Consider the following 18,640-nt stretch of genomic DNA (forward strand, 5'->3'; position numbering starts at 1 on the left):
CCGCATATTATGAAGCGCAGATAGAATCTTTCAAGGGTATTTGTACCGAATACTTCAACTTCATTATATTTTACATGGATTTTAAGGTACAAAACAATTCGCACCTCATACTTTGATAAGTATGAGGTAAGTTTGTACTTAATCGCCTTTCCTCTAAAGGAAGATTCACCTTTCTGTATGGTTGGTAGTGACAGTTATGGTCTGATATTACAGATTTACATGTCATAAAACAACTGTTTGTGTGAAAAAGAAGCTGATTTGTAGATAATTGGATAAGTGGATAAGTCTCTGATAATCCAGATCATATCCTAATGAACAAACCAAGAAAAAATATGGGTGGAGGTACAAAATACTGAGCAGCCCCAAAGGAATTTATCAAACCTGAAAGTGATTTTTTTTTGTCTATGTTCAGTGCAACTTAAACTTACCCACGAAAATGACTGCACTCATTGAGACCACAAATTAGTCCCTGGTTATTTTTTTTTTCTAGCAGCTCCAGAAGAAGCACAGTTATATTTTATAAAATAATTATGGGCCTGGCTTGATTTTTAATATTATGGGTAAAACTGGAGTTATGATGAGTTGATCTGGGTTAATTCAGCTGTTTAGAGCATAACCCCGGTTGGATGGAGAATCTGACTTTGTCACCTGTCCAGGTTTTATAATTGGTATTTAATCTTTTAAATAACATTTGTGTTATGCAATCTTTTTATTTTTTTTGTAGCATTTTGATACAATTATTTAAAATCCTGCTTTTTTTTTTTTTTTTTTTTACAACGACTCAGAAGCACACACATTATTTTTTTCATTTTAATAGGGCGGACTGAACCTGTTTGTATATCTTATCTTTTACACACATAATCTTTGTAGATCACCCGCAGTACACCCTCCTATTTGCCCATATAATTTAGCACCCCTTATTTGGATTCCTGGAAGATTAGGCCCTTAATGTTGAGCGCGAACTACAACGGAATAAAGCTATAGCTAAAAAAAAAAAAGATGCCCCTCAATCTATAGGATTTACCTTGAACTACTTTGCATAAAAATGACAGAAGTTTTAGACTCTACATGTGCAAATCTGGTGAACAAAAATCCAAAAGACTTAAATAAAGCTATAACCTCAGTAAAAGCTAGTTCTACAAATTATGTACCTATGGATGCTGAATACCAACATTCCCACTTAGATAAAAAAAATCAATCTTTTTAAACATTTTCCTTCGGCTTCATACCTATTTGCTCTTTTGGCACACAAAGCCCAAATAAATGTCATTCAGGACTGTGAAATGGCAAAATATCAAAAGTTCATAGGGTAGATAGACTTTTGCAAGTGGTTGTAAATAAATGGCAGATGTTTCTTTAACCAAAGTATTTCTTACAGGATTCAAATGTCCCTTGGCTGTGGTAAGAAGTTTTTCATGTCTTTTTCACATCATTAAAAAGGGAGGCCTTAGTTCATGTTTCATTCAGGATATAAAATCATCCTAAGTAAAAGCTCTCTTGGCAAACCTTTGATATCTTTTTTTAATGTACACTGTGTCTACAAAAAACAAGATGGCAAACATCAAATGCAATAAAATAGCGCTATGATGATAAAATAGCTGGTGGCCTTCGTTTATTGTACCAGTTTTAATACAACGCCTGCATTATAAAAGCTGCTACGATGCTTTGAAAGAAAGCAATGAGACCACTTTTCTTTCCTTTTACAATTTTATCTCAGAATCACAGAAATATTCTGGTTCTTAAACGATCCAAAGCCTCGATTTGTGGACGAGCATTAGATTCCTAATGGCCCAGCAGGTAACCTGGAATCTTTGCACAGGAGCCTAATGGCCGTTTTAAAATCCATCTAAGAGGTTTGAGAATGACCGTGCTCTCTGTGTCAGCGCTTGAAAGCACACATACAGTTGTCTACAATATGTTATATCACATGATTTAATGCTTTTAAACCATGAAAAACACATTTCCTGAATCAAATGCAAAACAATTATATCATATTGGTTAAAACCAAATGAATTATGTGTAATTTTAGCCGTAAAATGTCCTTGTGCAAATAAAGGGTTCATTTGAATGACTCCTACACTATGTTCATGATCACGGAAATGCAGTGTAGTGATAGAAATAATCTCTGTAAAATAAGTGTCTCTGTGCTATACCTTGAGTAATAAGGTGTAGGCTGAGACAGCAGGAAGGTGTCCAGAAGCTGCACACATTAAAATATCTGCAATCCTCTGGCAGCGTCTGATAAAATAACTATATATACTGCCGTCTCAGGGGAGGAGAATTTACTTATGAAGGAATAAGCTGCTGGTTCTCTGCAGAAACTTGAATTTTTAATTTAGAAAAATTAGAGTTTTTACGTTGGGCACATCATAAAAGCAGTGTATCTATGTAAACTGAGTTTTCACCCAGTCTGCAGCTACTCACCACAATTGTTACTAAAAATAATTCTGCAGCATTACTGCATGAGCTTAAAAAGCACAAAGAATAAGAAAAAAAAACTGACCCAAGGTCTTGAAAGCAGATTCTGCAAATATGCTTCACAGGTCAATACAATTGATCTCTTACTAAGATGTTTCAGAAGCACAGATGATCTCATCTTAGGTGGTGATGTTAGGGATATTATACTGTATTATAATTCTGTTTACCACATATTAACCACTCCTAATTTAATATTTACAAAGTTACTTTTTGCAGACTAAGAGTATGACAGTATGACATGTTTTCCTGTTATTTAAAGAAGTACAAAAGTTCCCCATAGCATTATTTTCCCAATATATTTGAACAGACTAAATCTCACATTGGCTAACAAAGAAACAAATGAAAACAAATCTACAAAGACACCTTAAATTCCAAAACAACTATAGACTCTTGCAGTGCAATGACACTGTTTGTTTATGATAAAAAAAACAATATGTGATATCTGGTTGCAGACAAAGAGTCAAAGCTGTCAGGTTTCATGGAAAAAGACCCAGGTGCAAACAAGAAAAGGGCGATTGCATCATTGTGTGATATTTATTTATTCAAAGAAACCAAAAATTGGCAAAGTGGCCTAGTGGGAAGCAGAAAATTGTCTGAATGAAATAAAGCAATGATGAAAAGGAGCACTTCTATGTAGGACTGCTGGTGACAACAGGACACTTTTGGCCAAGGGGTAAAGCAACAGACTCGCTGTAAACCATCCTAACCGTAATTTATTACAGCAAATTGGAATGTGTTATATATCATTGTTTTTGTATTGATTTACTCTTGTGAGGTCCATGACTTTTGGTTGAAGTTACAGTAAATGCTTTTATTTTGAAGTATGCATTTGCTGTCCCCAGCAGTTGCAGTAGCGGGTAGCTTCTATTCATTGAGTATGAGATTAAGTTAAACACAGAGACATGGCACCATTTTTTATAGTTATAGTCATAGCAGCCCCTCCAAAGAGCCCCTAAGTATGCTGTTTTAAGTTTTTGATGTGAATGAGTCTTTGTCAGTGTTTGTTTTCCATAAATTCAACTTAGCATTAAATTAGTATAATGTGAAGCAATGAACTACATGTTATGTGTGGATTTGAATGCTATGGCTAATAGAAAACAGTTCTTAAGACAGTAAAATCTCACAAAACCATCAATAAAGTTTCATCTTTGATAAGGGGCGGCATGCTATCCTGTCTTTTGCTGTTTGTTAGCTTTGCTTCGGACATTTACATCTGCATTGCACATTATTATTGACCTAAAATCATGTCTGAAATACTGCTTAAGCTCCTTCAGAATAAAGCAGGAGTTTCTTCTATTGGGCTGGTAATTTGTTCGCAAGCTCTATTATTATGTTTTATTGATGTGAGGTCTCAAACTAAAAGACTCGACTGCATGAAAGACAGAAGATAAATTGTTATGCCGTTAAAAAGCTGATGAAGGGAGAGCAGGAAACAAAATACAGCAAGCCTGTGTTTCTCTATACATTTGAAAACATCTTTTTCTTTGCAACTTTTGCATGACATTTACACAGGAATTACTGCAGTTTAGGCTGAAAAAGACATCTATTTTTGTAAGCTTTAAAAGATGCAACATTTATCACCTTTTCACTATTCTGGTTTTCATTTGAACAAGCAGCTTAGGTATCATATGATTGTCTATGGAAGCCATGTTTTTTCACCATAGGACCCAGAGGAGGTAGCCTTTAAAACTAGTTGACTTCGAGAAAAAAAAACAAAAAAAACATTCTATTGGTACATTTCAATCTGGGCCTAGAGAAGAAGGATCAATGTTAAACGTAGAATAAAAGACATCTCAAGTATTCTGAATGTCGCATTTGTCAGCCAGTGCTGATATGGGTCTGCCAATAGAGGTTAGGCCTCATTTAGAGATTTCTTTAAATGACTGGACTTGTTGAAACATCAGCCTGCAGGAGAAAATGTTTTATTAATGACCACATGACAAAGTATCAAGAAATAACTGAAATGCTAAAACACTCATTAAAGTGTACAGTCAAGTGCACATTGCTGCTTTTTACATAACTGGGACATTTATGACCAAGAGATACCAAATTAAGACCAGCTGATGCAATTTCAACAGGCTTCTAAGATGCTTTCTTGCCTTAAGTACTTTACAAAACAAACTGAAGGCGGTCTGTTTAATGATTTAACTATTTGGTGAGAAGACAACATGTCTTCGAAGGACATAAACACCGATGTCTTCAGATATCCCTCTGATGCTGCTAAAGGACGATCACACAAAGCCAAATTCAGTTTTATTTTCTGTGGTTTTTTTATTGGTTAAGGGTGGGGTAGTCTCAGGAACACTGTGTCACAGGAAACAATAAAAGTTGTACGCCTTCCCAAAAGTCTTTTTGACGTACACACAATTTAACGCTCAAGAAGAAGTAAAAGTAATTGCATTATTCATGCTGTAGATTGTGACACCCACAGGAACCAGTGACACACACAATTTACTCAGATGCATTACCAAATTAAATAAAGACAACTACAGTAAAGCTTTTCTGCTCATACAAAAACCCTTCAGGACTTCCATGTAACCTCCACTATCTTTGGCCAAAAAAAAACATCTGGTTACCAAGGAAACAGCTTGGTGAATGGTGTTTTGCCCACAGTGTCTTATAAAAGTACAAGAAACATCCGCTTATGAAAGTCACCAAGGGGAGGTGAATTAACTGCTTCGTTTGCTCTGGGTGCCTTTTTATGGACAAGACGGTAAAAAGATGTAATCTTCAAGCAGTTGAACTACTATGCAAATCTTTAATTATACATTTTTCCTTGCATGCAAAAACAACATTTGGTGCTCCACCATTTTATCCAGCAGATGAACCATGCATGCTGATTTACAAAAAGTGCACCCAACGTCCAATATGATAAAATCTTAAACTATGTTTTGCAGTTTATCTGGATCCATAACAACATAAAAAGAAGCAATGTCTTTCCTTTAGGAACAAAAAAACACTTCTAGTCCCCTGCCAGCTTTAATCATAAGTCATATATCTAATATTGTAATTCCATTTTCACTGCCAGGAAAGCAACTTAGGGGATAGCAGGGCAATTCCTCACCGGACAAACAACCTTTGAATATGTTTCACTGTTTTAAATACATCATTCATCTTCAACACTGTTTCAGATCTTGAATGTTTGACATTTGTTAAGTGTCTTATGACCTGCAGACATTCTGTCTCTGCTGTGCAGTTGGACCTAAAATTAAGATGTAGTCTCCTTGGAAGGCTGACATTTCAAAGCTTTTCTGTCAGTCTTAAGCTCTGACAGCACAAAAGAGATTCAGACTGCAAACTGTCTTTAAAGAGATCTATAGCCAATCAGTTTTATCACTCTGCTCTTGTAAAGCAATTTGCATTTTATGTCTATAAACAGTGTAATAGTAGTAAAATTGTGTTTAATTTACTGCAGTTTTGCCTAATTTGTCACATTACAAACCAAGATTTTAATACATTCCATTAAGCAATTGCAGAAAAACAAAAAAGTAGTAAATAACAAATGGAAGAAAACAATTTACAGATGCATTTGTATTCAGTCCTCTCTAATGGAGTGAAATGAAATCAAACAAAAAACAACTGCCTCAAAAGTCACCTATTTAGTTAATTTGCAAATACACTTCAAATATTTTTTTTATTCAACTATCTTTAAACCAATGCATGATTTCTGCATCTTCAAAAAGAGTTGAAAAGATCAGGAAGGATAAATAGAGCAAGATGTTGTAAATTAGAGAAAATATTGTATCATGTTTCGTAGACTACTGTTTATTTTCCGTTCAACTTGGAAAGAAAATAGCTATCCTAAAAAAAAAAATCAATGTATAATTAGATCAATCCCTAATGTGACAACAGTGCAAACATGTAAGTTACACTAAAAAAAGAAGGATCCAACTTTTTTATTTTTTTGAGTAATATTATGCAAGTTTGATTTCTCAGAGCCTTCCTTCCAAAGAACTGCACAGCATGAGACTGTGGATGCTGTGACAATGGCTTCTAATAATGCTTAGTATTAGAGAGAGGGCTCATGAATTCATTCAGATTTCTTGTGCTCAGTCTAGAAAATTTCTCCTAAAATTTACATTCCTTTCATCATGTTGCAAGGAACGGAAATCCACCGTGTTAAAGGTCCAAATCTCAATAGAAAAAATAAAATAAAAGAAGAATTAGTGCTGATAACCTTTTAGGAATGTCAAACTGTGCTGCTGGAGGGTACGAATGATATTCTGATTGGCAGAAAGTTCTGTTTCTATACAAATTACAGAAAGGGAATCAGATCAAAAATATTTGAAACATCTGAACAGAAATACCATCAGCAACTAATTGGCAACAGCATTCCAGCTAGCGTGTACAGAGTTAATAATGCTTTATGAAGAAGTTACATTTGGTTTATTTAACCCTTCTTCTGCACATAAAAAAATTGAGAACTACCATGGTGGATAAGAAAATAAAGTTTTTAAAAGCAAACATATATCAGAAAAATGGCTGAAAGGAAATATTACCGTATTAATCTTGCTCAAGCCAAAGATTAATGTTGGTTTTGTGCTGGATGAATTAACCAAAAGTATCTGTATCTGTCAATCTGCACCGTCTCTGTATCAGTCTGTTTATCATGTTTCATTTCATCTTTTATAATCTGTTACTGTGTGGGAATAACCAGAAAATCTACCCTTAAAACTCAATGCACAGTGACTGATTGGGATGCAATATACGTAGGCCTCTAATAATTACATACTGTTATCAGAGCCAATTAATTGCTGCTGACTGCTTCAGCACAGCTTTAGTGGATTGGTGGATCTACACTGTAAGGAGACTTCCAAACAACCTTCCTTTTCTTGGGCTGTCTTTCCTTTTTTCACCATAAACATGATGTATATTGTCTCTCACACACAGTCAAAAGCACACAAAGGGGCACCGAAAACTGTTTGGTTTTTCCGAACACGGAGGAAGATATTACTCTCATTTATTTCCTACTCACTTGAGATCCTTTGCGTTTTACTGCATCATGCCTCCCTGTGCCTGAAGGAACAATAATGCAAATGCAAACCCCTGCAACAATCTGCCCCTGTCTTTGCTTCATTTAATGTGACTGCGCGTGCACACTGAGTCTAAAGAACAGCAATTACAGTGGCCTGAAAAAGTATTCATTTCCCTTTAACATGTCTACACTTTGTCTTGTCAAGACCACAAACTGCATTTTATTTAACTGGATATATTGTGATTAATCAAGAAAAAGTAGACAGTAAAATTAAAATTTTGATGGCTTTTAGGATATGCACATGAAAGAAATCTGAAAAGAGTTATCTGTATACTCCTCCTCCCTGAGACAACACTTTGCAGAGCCAAACTTTATCAGTGGGGTATGTCTCTAACAAGTTTCTCTGTCTCTAAATTTTTAACGAGCACCAGCTCCCTGTGCATTTCAAACCTGGCAACACTCTGAGATAAAAACTGGTTCACCCCAGGGATACAACACCCGGGAACAAGGTGGACAATGTGGTTTCCAACATTCAGTATGGTGAAGAGTGCACAGACCGGTACATTGGAGAGACCAAGCAGCCACTACACAGTCGCATGGCTCAACACAGGAGGTCCAACTCCTCAGGACAGGAATCAGCTGTTCACCTACACCTGAAGGCTTAAGGACACTTGATTGAGGATAAAAATGTCCATATTCTGGCCAGGGAAGACAGATGATTTAAGAGAGGGGTTAAGGAATCCATCTTTGTTAACCTGGAAAAACCAAAACTCAACAGAGAAGGTGGTCTTAGACATAATCTTTCATCTACCTACAAAGCACTTTAGGAACCTACCTAGAAGACTCACCTCCCACCTGCCCTCACCTGACTCACACTTCAATGCAGGATGTGACCGAAACCATTATGACGAGGGAGTTAACTACGCATCAGAACCCCATAAAGACCATTAACACCGCCCGGGTGACCTCCATGGTCAATCCTGTGGATCAGAGCCAGGTTTTGTTCACCAATTCCTTGTTACACCTACAGTATATTGATCTCAGTGCTCCCTACCACTAGTTAGAGATGAAGAAGCCTCTTGGATGAGGCTGGAAAACTTCACGTCCAATTGCCTAAACAGAACCTTTCATGCTTGACCATGACCTACATGACAGAAAATCTTCACAGATATGTCTCTAAATTTGTTTGCTCATATTTCTTCAATAGCTTAAGTCAGTCTGACAGAATAGGGTCAAAACCTAATTAAGGTCTGGACATTGCTTGGCACATTATGGCTACGTTCACACTGCACGCCTTGATGCTCAATTCCGATTTTTTTGTGAAATCAGATTTTTTTGCATTGCCGTTCATATTTCCAAATATATGCGACTTCTATGGGATCTCCTGTGTGAACTGCAGTCATACAATGCAAGTGTCCTGCATGCGCAGTAGAGGACGCGATGACTTTACAGGCCAGCGTGCTCCATGTTTACAGAAGTAGATGGTAGTGCCGGCGCGCATCTAGTGGTCTTTTCCAACCATAAAAACTCAATCTTTTCAATATGGTTAAACATAAATACTACTCTCCGCATCATCGTCCACCATGGTTGTTGTTTTTTTTGCCGCTTCTGTGTAGCAAGACGCAGAATAGTGACCTTTGTTGGGTATTATTGACGTTCAGGTCGGATCAATCCGACCTGGCCGTTCACACACAAGTCGCATTTGAAAAGATCAGATTCGTATCGGATTCAAGGACCGCATAGCCAAGTGGCCTGGGTCGGATTGGAAAAAAATCGGATTTGTGTTGTTCAGACTGCCATGAAAAGACCAGATCCAGGTCCCATATGGGCAAAAAAATCGGATTTGGGTCACTTCAGGCTGCAGTGTGAACGTAGCCCATGACAATGGACTATGCTTTATTTAAATCATTTCTTTACCTAAATCCTCCGTACCCTTGTACTTACAAACTGGCCATTTTCCTGCCGAAAAGTGAACCTAACACTTAGAGTCAAGTCTTTGATGATTCTGATTGGTTTTCTATAGGAATTTGAATATATTAAGCTTCATATATCTGATCAACCCTGATAAGTCTTTACGTCTCAGTTAATTAGAAGCATCCCCACACCATGATGCTGCCACTAAAATGTGTTACAGTGGGGTTGATGTTTTCTGACAAAGACAATTTTTTTAAATGTGATTTTAGTCTTGCCATACTAGAAAACTCTTTACCACCTTTGCCTTTTCCCAGACTTGGAATCGCATAATGTTCTTCAAGGTTTCTTTCAACAATGTTTTTTTTTCTTAGCAATCTTAAATTAACTTAAGAAATGTCTGAGTGAACAGACAGAGCTAATAAAGAAAATAAAGCATGATTAAATGCTTAAAAGTCAAATATAAGATGCTATATACATAGTATCTAAAGGAAAAATAGAGAGGATAGAAATGTCTTCAGATGCATTTTAAATGAGTAAAGACTCTAAAGACAAGATCAAAACAGACAATGTGCTTGTGATTGACGTAAAGAGGTAAGGACCTGTTCCTCTAATTCTCTCCCTGCCCTTGCTATGCATTTCATATCTTTTCATTTTCAGTTTTACAATAGATTGAAGGCCATGTATTATTTTGCTAAAACAAAGTTAAAGAAAGAACTTCCTCTGGTTTGCTGTTTCATTAGAGTACACTACAGACAAAATGTCCTCTTTTCTATCTACCCAATGTGGAAGGCAACATGGTAGCAGAGGGGTGTGGGGGTTGAGGGGCTATGCTCCATATGTACCAACAGATGAAGAAACTGGCAAAGTCATTCACTTGTGGTCACACTCAAGAGTCCAGCGAGTCATGGCATTATGAGCTTTGTAGCGAGCAGACTAAGGGCTGGCTGTGAGGAGCAACATATGGCAATGTGTTTTGTCACATTAAAAGGTGTGGTAACAACAGTAGACCATGCAGTAGGGAAACCGCCTCAAACACATGCATTTCACGCAAGAAAAGAACACAGGGAAACCAGAGGAACTATCTTATCAAGTCAAACTGGACGATGTCCAGCAATTAAAATGAGTGCATGGCCTCTGACTCTGGCTGGTTTAAAATCAGCAGAAGATTAAGCTAAAATTCTAGAAATAACGGGACTCTTCCTGATGTGTAAGCCACATTTTAACCTCAGCACACTCCAGACTGAAATGAAGTGATGATTAAAAGCCACTGTGATGTCACCCACAGCTTTAAAGACCCATTAAAGATGTGAAACCAATGATCCAGTTTAAAACCTCTGCATAGAGCAATCTTAGACTTTTTTTTAGACTGAAGTGATGCTCAGGGGGCAGAACTATCTGAAAACCATCCCATTTACTTAGAAAGTGTCAGTGACACTTTTATAGGCAAAGTGAACCTGCCATTTAATACTTTTTGTATGTGATTCAGGGTTTGGTGTTTTACAATGCTTATAAGAAGTAAATCATTTATGACAGTAGGCTTAAAGGTGAAAATAAATTTCTACATTATTTGAGTATATTTAGTCAGCAAGCAAGAAGCGTGAATAAATAATTGTTTTCAAAATAACCAATGGATAACCTTGATGATGTTATTTCATATGTTTAATCCTTTTTAGCCAACAGAGCAGCTATTAGTCTTCTGTAAATTTTTATAACTTCAGACCTTTTTTAAACAGCCAGCAACCTTTTTACTGGAAAAAGCCTCTTTTGCCCCTGCTGTAACATAATGAAACATCTTCAAAGCTGCAAAAAAGATATACAGCTACTAACTTTGTTTTTTGATAGCAAAAGGAATTATCTTTTAAAATAAACTTCAGTTGAGGGGAACTTATAAAGCCCTAAATCTATTGGTGCCCTTTAATTTTAAACATTATTTTCTGATGTTCTGCAAAATATACATAAGAACTTCTAAAATCACCTTTTCTTTTTACCTTTCATTATTCATTAGTAATTTAATCTATAGTTTTAGAACCATAGTTGAGTCACCAAAGAGCAACGAGTGGCTCTGAAACCACAGGTTGCAGACCTCTGCTGTGGATGGTTCAGAGTTCTGGGTCCTCCCTTCTGCTCCACTATCTGTAGTTTACCCTACAGGTTTTCTATATAAGTTAGGTTTGTGGATTTTGATAAGATTATAATATGGTCCACCAGATTTTTATCCAAAATCTCTGGGTAGTTTAGAAATGTTGATGTCATGCCTTCTTCCAAAGTTTCCATACACTTTGAAACAGAAAGCAGTTGATCATGAGGAGATTTTTTTTTTTCAAACGATCTAATCAGTTGTGTGACTGAACTGAATTGAGTCACTTTCATTATTGACTTGTTACATCAGACTTAAGTCAAAGTCAATTTTAACTACCACTTCCTTCTACTAGAACTGTCATTCCAAGCAGCCAAAGTCAGTAAGGAGTAGCTTAACTCAAGATTTGGCAGACAAGCCTACGGGACACAGAGTAGAATGTTGCTGAAGAGTTATTTGACAAGTACAGTAGTATACTTATCAAATATGGCACCAATTCCATTCATCTTGTAATGAATGAAACCTGGGAGGGATTCATTTCGCAACTGTGATGGCAGTAATTCACTAATTCGCCTTCTGCATGAATCAGGCCTAACCCTAACCCCACTATGTCTAGAGTTAGGGTTAGCGGAAACTCAGAAAACTGCTGCTGAAGAACAACTTTAGCCTACAATTCACTCACCTGCCCAGTGAATGAATTAGGCTGTGATCGTTCATGTGATGACTAAGCCTGCTGCTGCATTATTGAATCATGTCCTTAACAAATTGTCTTGATTTGTTGAGTACATTAATCGTAATGTGGTGTGATATTTACTTACATGCTATACCAATGCTGTGTTGCAGGATGAACAAAACATGTCGTGAAGATACCACCCCCTGATTTGTTCAGTATTCCAATTAGGGCTGAAACAATTTATTGGAAAATTGTGAAAATTACTAAGACTTAGAACAGTAATTGTATCAAAATTGTAAAAAAAAAAAATGTATAAACATTTTGCATTTAAGATAAAAAAAATAAAAAATAAACGTTTTCGTCTGTCAACACGGTCTATCCAGAACTCTTCAAATGGAAATGTTTTAGTGGCTGGTATAATTTCGTAAAAAATCTTCTTTAAGGAACCTTTTGCTGTCCAATTATTAATTGATTAATCAAAAAATTATCTTTTTTTTTCATAATAATAATTAGCTGCAGCCCTAATTTCAATGCTGTGTTATGGCGTGAACAGATCTTGTCATGAACTTGTCGCACCCTGCATGAAATTCGTACTGAGTGGCGCTCTGTCACCTACATACCCTACCAATGAACTGATATAGGGCTGTCGTGATCTAAAGTAGATATTTCAGTGATTAATGTGATTGATTATAATCTTGAAAAGGATTTCTTTTTGTAAGTGAACATTTTTTTTTTTCAAAAGTTTTATTCTTGGTTCTTTTTTCTCACTAAGCCAACTAAATTCTTGTATCCAGGCCTTTACTATTAAAGTAAGGTTAGAGCCTGAATACTCCATTGGATCCGAATGTTTTTTCTTTTAATTTGTATTATTATTTGTAAGGGGACATAAAGGCAGTTAAATTTCTATAATAGGCACATTTAATGTTACTAAGGCCATGCTCGGTGGCTACTATTACTGTAAACAAAGCAAAACAGTAGTTTGTCATTGATTATTTCAATAAACAGAGTCCAGTGATTCATTCAAAACAAGTGCCACTCCCATCATAACTTGTTGATCCCTTTATCCCACCTCTTTGCTAGAGGTACAATAAATGATAGTGAGTTATAGAGAATGTTTTCTACATCCTGTACCATCTTCTGACTGCAAATATCAGTGCTCAAACAGACTAGCGGTCTGTGGCTAAAAAAGGGATATTTAAAACTTTAGGGAGAGAAAGTGATGAACTACTAAGGAAGTCCTGATTCAATATTTATCTTGAAAGCCGTTGCAATATAAGGCCAAAGAATTAGAATTGGAAAATATTGTTATGCATCTTATATCTCTGATATAAGAATTGCGATTAAAATACTAATTTTATTTCTATTTTGTTTTGTACCCCATTAATTCACAATGAGATGGTCAGTTGTTCTCATACATAGCATTGTTGACTAGTGTTCTGTATTTAGGTATTATCACTTTATCAAACCTTTTTAGAATATTCCACATGACAAAATAAGTAGTAAAAGTATGTATAATTCGCCCTAATATTGCATATCAGTATCGCTCAATTCCCAATGCAGTTATATTAGTATCACATCACAAAATACTAAACTTGTATGGGGACATCCCTACAAGCTACAATCGGAAAGGTCTTAAAAATTCTGATTGGCTTAAAATTTAAAAATGTCTCAATTACATTTATTTTAAAGCTTCACCAAAAAGAAGCTCAAGTGATTTTATTGTATGCATTATTTTTTCCTCCCACTGAATACATACACTCAAATAAAGGTTTAAAGTTTCTGTGCTTAAAAGATAAATCTATTTAAGGATTTGTATGCATCTTTGCCATAGGTGCTAATGAATATGGAAAAAAGATCAAAGCATACAGTTGGACATTTTACCATGTGAGCTTATATAAAGAAAAAAACAATTATGGAATCAGTCTCAATTGTCAGATTAAGACTATGTCCTTGTAATTTTCTTTTCCAGCAGCAGAAAAACAGCAACGTTGATTGTAGGCTGTCTACATTTTTATTGTTGACCCATTTTCTACATAATATAAAAGGAAAACTATGCAATCACCTTGATTTTAAATGCAAATCTTATATTACAAAAACATTATTCTATAGCAGTTTTCCACATGCATGGCCAGCAATGGAGGAAAGCCTTTAAGGCTCCCAGAGGGGTAAAGAAGGGAGCTCAGATTATGTACAAGTATGATATATTTTAAAGAGGAACAAACGCTTTAAATTCACTCACAGATTTATTTTCTTTTCTTTTGTGCAGGTGAAACTTAACTGTACGAGCAAAGAAAGGTCAGAAGTATGCTATTGATTGAAGTAGCGGTGGTGTTGGAAAGGGAAACGCAGACAGCTCCAGACCACTCGCTTTAACGAGGGGGTTTATTCCAAGGTTAATTCAACAGTCTGCTCTCATGTTGCGGCATCTCCTCTGGTAGACTGAACCGGGACAAAATAATAAACGCGCCTTTTTTTCTTTCTGTCAACATTAAAAGGGAAAAAAAACAAACAGTAACGTTACGCGCGCAATATTGACAGAAAGTAACAATAACACGCTGGAAGCGTAGTGTCGCATTCTGGTGGCAATCAAATACAAGCTGAAGGGGAAATAATAAAAAAAATGTCAATAAAAAAGAAAAGAAAAAGAAAACTAACAGTAAAAGAAAAACCTTTTTTTTTTTTGTTGTTGTTGTTGTTTTTTTAACTGTACTTAATTATCGAGCGCAGATGAGGTTAGGCACGCAGCGCCGCATCCTCAGCTCAGCATCATCTCCACTTCAGCCACGGCGACCTGTTAAGCCATCAATTACACTGCAGCAGCCCCTCAAACAGCAGGTGTTGCGTGTTGAATGAAACATTTCTCCTGAACATCAACGTGAACCAAACAAGCACATGAGACATTCAGCAGCTCAGGTAATGACGAGCATATTTAAAAAAGAAAAGAAACAGAATCGGAATCTCACCCGCAGCAGAGGTTTGCCTTCCTGCCGCTTCTTCTCGCTCCTTGGACTTAATGAGCTTCGGTCAGTCCGTCTGATTCTCCTCTCAACTTCATCCACTGGATATGGATTTTTCTTTTTTTTTTTCTTTTTTCCCAGCGGTGAAAGGGATAATTTTGGCGTGCTTTCGCAAAGCTCTGCCCTCTTCAAACTAACCTTCCCGCCCCCTCCTCAGATTGGTGCTGGACAGGAGGGGCCAACCCTGGACCCGGGGGCTGGTCTACAGACACCGATTTGTCACAGCGATCAGAAGCCACATGGACACGCAGTGGACGTCTGAGAGAGGGGCTTTAACCGAGCAGCTTGTCACTGATGCTCCCGACAACCAGAGGACCCTTAACCCCCTCCTCCTTGTGCGCCTGTGCACAGCAGCCTCTCAGACGTGAATCGGCGGTGAGTGGGCCCATTTATTCCGTGGGCTCTGGCGTTGTGCGCTCTGACGCAGGTGCCCAAAGGTTCAGCCTGGACTGACAGAGATGCCCAGCCTTAGAACAGCTGCTGACAGTGATAAAGTAATCTCATCTCAGTCAGTGCAGCAGTGGGAAATGGAAGCTGATTATCCCCCACTGCGTGACCTTGGGGTGCTGTTGTTTCATCAGAGAGCCTCGCAAAAAAGTCGGACTGGAGGGGACAGGACATATGAGACACCTCATTTTTGTCTCCTGGAAGCCAAGGTGGCCTTATAAGGGAGGAGTGACCAGCACCTCTAACCTGCTGCTCAGACAGTAGCAAATGGCAAATAGCTGTTTGCTCTCTCTAACTCCCAGGTGTGTTTGTGCAAGCAGCAGACCCTGACCTGATTTTGTTCTACCCCATGAACACAGATATGTAACAACTGTCAAGAGAAGCAACAACTGATCCACATGACCTCTCAGTCAGATGTCAGCTGGCATTCAAGTGGCTTTAGTTACAAAAGGAGGGTACTGAAAACTTGCACAAGTTTGTTCTCAGGTTGAATAGATCATCAAGGAATCCAACTGCAATATGATCGCTTCTCTGAATAAACTTCCCAACAGTAAACACAAACACACTCTATTAAAACACCTCAAGATGACGGTTATCCTATTAATTAATCCAGAATGTTTTGTGTCATAGATACTGCTTTATAAATTCCTAAAGATTAAATATAAGGTTTTGGTTAAATTCAGGATTATTATTGGTAGAGGATCAATTTAAGTAGGTTAATTAGAAGGAAGGGGTTCCTTTAAAATGTTGCCCAAAGAAAGACAGTTCCGGTTGGAGATTATTACAACAATAGTATGTTGAAAAAAACTGGACTAAAAAGTTTAAATTGGATGAGACATTTTTTTCTCCAAATTTTCTATACATGTGTAATAATAATCAACAACAACATCAATCAACATGAACGTCCCTTGGGCAAAGACTTGGCTCAAGAAAAAAGTCAGAATTGGCGTTTATTCCCATGGAGAGTCCTGTAGATTTTGGAGAAAAGCTCATTATGTTTCATTTGATTAGGTACATGTTTCATTTCAGATTAATAGATCTTTGATCACCGCCATTTTTGCGTGTCAATAATTTATAATAATAATATTAATATAAAAAAACAAAACAGATTGCTCATATAATACAAGGAGTACAGATTCATTGTGCTGCACTTCCTTTTTAATCTGAAGGCTAACTGTCAGTGATCTAGCAATAAACCATCACCGTACAGCACACTTCAGATCAGATCGATCATTTTTGTGTAACCTGACGTCTTCTCCGTTGATGGATGGGAGAGTGCTCCTACCTGCAGTGCGAGGAACAGATTTTGTAATTAGATACCAAGTATCAGTGAAGGCAATAACTGAGTTGTTATAACATTGTAAGATTGCAGTCTTTATCTATTCATTAATTTCTGGGTTTTTCAGATATAATTGGAAGCATAAATAGCAATCACATACACGGCCTCTTCAATACATGAAAATTATTGGTTACATTTTTTATGCTTTTTAGGTGTTTTTGGTAATTAAGGGTGTTTCCATGTTTTCTCATTAAATGAGCTTATAGAGCGATTTTAGAGCCAGCTATAGGGATAGAGAAACATCAGTCTTAGTTGTATGTCTTCTATTTTTCAAATTAAGTCATGGACTAAGGTTTAACTTATGTTATTCATTCCATTTGTTGAAAAAAGCCAATAAATGCGGTGGATTCTGATGGTAAAGGTCAAACATTATAATAGCTGAGAACTAGACCTTACCTGATTTGTCTGGAGTTCAATATTTTATCTTGATTTACTGCTCCATCCTTTTTACGCCTGCTTGGTTATATAGACACTTATTTCAAAGGTGCACGCAGACAGACACACTATTTTTTATGTTAAACAATTGTAGTGATGACGATACAACTTTAAATCTCTATCGAATCCCACAAAGATGAACAACATGGGATGCCCTTAGCATCATCTGAAAGATTAAAAACTCACCAGCGGGTTAAGCTTGAACTTTTATTTTATTCCAATGCTATTTTTAAATCAATGGTAGAGCATTTAATCATATTAATAATATAGAACATTTGTAGATATTTTAAAATGACACAATCTAAAAGAAAATAGGAAATTAAAAGAAAAAATAAAAATGTTTATGCATGAAGTTTAGGTCATAGGTAGCCCTTCCAATCATCAGGTACCCCCATGAAGCAGCCCTCAGCTTTAAGAAGGTCTGTGACCCCTTATCTGGAATAAGTGTTACATTTTGCATATCGTTCTTGTCTTGGAAACTAATAAAAGGTTTTGTTGCATCATTGTGCAAAGACCAACAGTTACAGTTAAAATACAGTTAGTGCCATTTATAAAATGTTAGTGAGTATAACTTAAGACATTAGAGATACAGCATCTCAAACCTAAAACCCAACAAGGTTTCTGTTAGTGAATGCCTGCATGGACTATCAGCTAACATTCAGAAAACAAAAAAAAAGTTGATGAGATTCACCTTTTCCCTGAATTGGTATTGCTTTTCCTATAGGGGGATTCCTCCCTGTGATTTTCACTTCTAGTTCCTCCTGCTATTTGTCCCTGATTAAGTTTTCTTGATAAAGTATCATTTTGTTCCCATTGACGGTCTAAGGTTAGTGGAGAAGAAGGAGGCGTACCATTTTCATTTATCATTTTCATTTATTGTTCCATTGTGAAGTCCGTAGAGACTGTAATTGTAATTAGAGCCTGTAATAAACTTGATTTGTTGTGATCTCCTGTGGGCGAGGAGAGAGAGGGGTTGTGACTTTTTGTGCCGAGGAGCCTGAGAGTTAGAAGGAGAAACATTTTGAGTGTCAGATATTGCCCCTGGGAGCTTTATTTTTCCCTGACGATTATCCTTGCACCGAAAAGCTAAAGATTCTCTGCAAGCATGTCTTTATCTCGATGCCTGCTGTTGTGTACGATTTTTTTTTCGGGATCCTTTTTTGTTTTATGTGTCAGTTAACAGCGTGTAAGAAGGCATTCTTTGCAAAGGTGATACACAAACACCTGTCACATTTAAACTCCCTTTGTCTTTGAGGGGCTGAAATAAATCCAGCCCAATCCTGCT

At 36.8% G+C, this 18,640-nt stretch overlaps 1 protein-coding gene across 2 annotated transcripts in view; it reads right to left on the minus strand.

The window, feature by feature from the left end:
• LOC107082562 (gamma-aminobutyric acid receptor subunit alpha-3-like) overlaps positions 1 to 15,495 on the minus strand; it is a 159,667-nt gene extending 144,172 nt beyond the window's left edge. The window contains exon 1 of one of the 2 annotated variants that reach the window (XM_015371318.1): positions 15,081 to 15,495. The gene's annotated coding sequence lies outside the window, so the exon portion shown is untranslated. The remainder of the gene's footprint in view (positions 1 to 15,080) is intronic. The other variant, XM_015371317.1, reaches the window with a different exon arrangement.
• Positions 15,496 to 18,640: the final 3,145 nt, after the last annotated feature.

This window comes from Cyprinodon variegatus, unplaced genomic scaffold (genome assembly GCF_000732505.1).
Source record: "Cyprinodon variegatus isolate N-32 unplaced genomic scaffold, C_variegatus-1.0 Scaffold56, whole genome shotgun sequence".
Taxonomy (NCBI): domain Eukaryota; kingdom Metazoa; phylum Chordata; class Actinopteri; order Cyprinodontiformes; family Cyprinodontidae; genus Cyprinodon; species Cyprinodon variegatus.